This window comes from Pseudorasbora parva, chromosome 15 (genome assembly GCF_024679245.1).
Source record: "Pseudorasbora parva isolate DD20220531a chromosome 15, ASM2467924v1, whole genome shotgun sequence".
In the NCBI taxonomy this organism is placed as follows: domain Eukaryota; kingdom Metazoa; phylum Chordata; class Actinopteri; order Cypriniformes; family Gobionidae; genus Pseudorasbora; species Pseudorasbora parva.
In genome coordinates this window covers 13,997,650-14,000,149 of record NC_090186.1, presented here as the reverse complement: position 1 = coordinate 14,000,149, position 2,500 = coordinate 13,997,650, and the positions used below count along the sequence as shown (strand labels likewise).

Sequence of the window (2,500 nt, the reverse complement as noted above, 5' to 3'; positions counted from 1 at the left end):
AGAGAGTGTGACTGTGTGTGTATGTGTGTGTGAGTGTGTGTGTGTGTGTGTGTGTGTGTGTGAGTGTGTGTGTGTGTGTGTGTGTGTGTGTGTGTGGTACAGCTGTATAAGAGCATCACAGACCTGTTATATTGTCAATGTTCAGCTAAAACAGTCCGAACTTGGGCTGAGTATCTATAAACCCTTAATCATCGTATCGGATCCCGAACATGCCCATCCTGCATCATCTGCACACCTGTATAAACGAGAAGAAGAACACAGGAATGTGCTTTAATGCTCAGGTCCACATGTGATGTTTGCATTTATTATATCAACACAAATATTAGACACATTTTTAACTTTACTTTGGCCACTTTCAAAACCCTTCCTCACACAGTTACTGTTTCACTCAAATAACTAAAAATGTGTAAATCAAGATATCAAATAGACTTATCCAAGGTGCACTTGTGCTATCTGGGCGCGACGTCACCGCGGGCCCACTGATCTCCGCGAAAACAACACTCAAAATCATGTAACTTACATCATTCTTTTCAGTTTGTCAAGATGGTTCCACCGAGCGAAGTGCTCGCCGAATCCGTTCAATTTTCGCTGAGATATCTGTGTGAGTAGTGGTATTGCATCATCGTTAGCGCTTTACAGGCGCAGCCATGTTTGTTTTTGTTGCAAAGCACTCTGGGAAATGATGTCTTAGCTCCTACCGCGTTATTATTCAATGTAGACAAAAAAAACTTCATTTCCCATAATGCATTAGAGCGGTACACTCACTGCTTGCGCTGAAATGCAACCCGGAAGCGCTCGATCTCTCAGCAATGCGCTGCTAGTTTCACCGATTTGGGTCTAAAGCACGAACACAAAATGCACCAAATCGCGCGCAATTGTTCGTTTGGATGGTGGCCCCGCGGCGTGCTCGAACGAGGCCAAAGGGTAATGTGTATATTATGTTTTATAGCTTATATTAATTCGATATGCCTACCTGTGTATGTTAGTGCGGGTTATGACGCGGCCATCTTTGTTGTTGTTGTTGTAGGAGAGAGAACCGGAACCGGAATATGGCTTAGATTGGGCCTTGACGTCCACTTGAAGCTTCAGCTGAGATTGGGTATTGTATTTGTTTCTGTCTGTTATTGATTCTTGATATATATACTTAAATACATACAAAAATACATTTTATTGATTGAGAAAAATAAATAAAGAAACAGTAAATGTATATTATGATAGGTGTCCTTTATAATAATATTATCACTTACTTTCTGATACACACAGAGAGAAAGAGAGAGAGAGAGAGAGAGAGAGAGAGAGAGAGAGAGAGAGAGAGAGAGAGAGAGAGAGAGAGAGAGAGGCAGGAAGAGTAGCCGGTCGAGAGGATGACAACACAACAGCTCCTTTGCTTCTTCGACAACACAAATCATTGTCAAAATGTAAGGTGTGTGTGTGTGTGTGTGTGCGTGTGTGTGTGTGTGTGTGTGTGTGTGTGTCTTTTACTCATCTGATCTTGATTTACACATTCTTAGTTATTTGAGTGAAACAGTAACTGTGTGAGGAAGGGTTTTGAAAGTGGCCAAAGTAAAGTTAAAAATGTGTCTAATATTTGTGTTGATATAATAAATGCAAACATCACATGTGGACCTGAGCATTAAAGCACATTCCTGTGTTCTTCTTCTCGTTTATACAGGTGTGCAGATGATGCAGGATGGGCATGTTCGGGATCCGATATGATGATTAAGGGTTTATAGATACTCAGCCCAAGTTCGGACTGTTTTTGCTGAACATTGACAATATAACAGGTCTGTGATGCTCTTATACAGCTGTACTACACACACACACACACACACACACACACACACTCACAAAAACACACACACACACACACACTCACAGTCACACTCTCTCTTTCACACACACACACACACACACACACACACACACACACACACACACACACACACACACACACACACACACACACACACACTCAAAGTCAAAGTCACACTCTCTCACATACACACAGACACACACTCTCTCTCTCTCTCTCTCTCACACACACAGACACACACACTCTCTCTCTCTCACACACACACACACACACACACTCTCTCTCACACAGACACACACACACACACACACACACACACACACACACTCAAAGTCACACTCTCTCTCACACACACACAGACACACTCTATCTCTCACACATACACACAGACACACACTCTCTCTCTCTCTCTCACAGACACACACACACACACACACACACACACACACACACACACTCAAAGTCACACTCTCTCCCACACACACACTCAAAGTCACACTCTCTCTCACACAGACACACTCTCTCTCTCTCTCTCTCTCACACACATACACACACACTAGCAGTGGCCCAACTCATTAGCATTTCAATGGACTCTGTGTGTGTGCGCTCGCTGTGTGTGTGTGTGTGTGTGAGAGAGAGAGAGAGAGAGAGAGAGAGAGAGAGAGAGAGAGAGAGAGAGAGAGAGAG

At 43.3% G+C, this 2,500-nt stretch overlaps 2 long non-coding RNA genes across 5 annotated transcripts in view; one reads left to right on the top strand and one right to left on the bottom strand.

Moving 5' to 3' along the window:
- Positions 1-2,500, bottom strand: part of LOC137041168 (uncharacterized) — a 22,906-nt gene that overhangs the window by 2,914 nt on the left and 17,492 nt on the right. Inside the window, exon 4 of the long non-coding RNA XR_010898056.1 lies at positions 124-235. This is a non-coding gene — a long non-coding RNA (uncharacterized lncRNA). The remainder of the gene's footprint in view (positions 1-123; positions 236-2,500) is intronic.
- The window catches only part of LOC137041169 (uncharacterized), an 8,132-nt gene continuing 6,156 nt past the window's right edge, over positions 525-2,500 (top strand). Inside the window, exons 1-4 of one of the 4 annotated variants that reach the window (XR_010898059.1) lie at positions 525-924; positions 1,028-1,099; positions 1,292-1,418; positions 1,673-1,784. This is a non-coding gene — a long non-coding RNA (uncharacterized lncRNA). Of the gene's footprint in view, positions 925-1,027; positions 1,105-1,291; positions 1,424-1,672; positions 1,785-2,500 lie in introns of all 4 variants that reach the window. The other 3 variants (XR_010898057.1, XR_010898058.1, XR_010898060.1) reach the window with 3 other exon arrangements.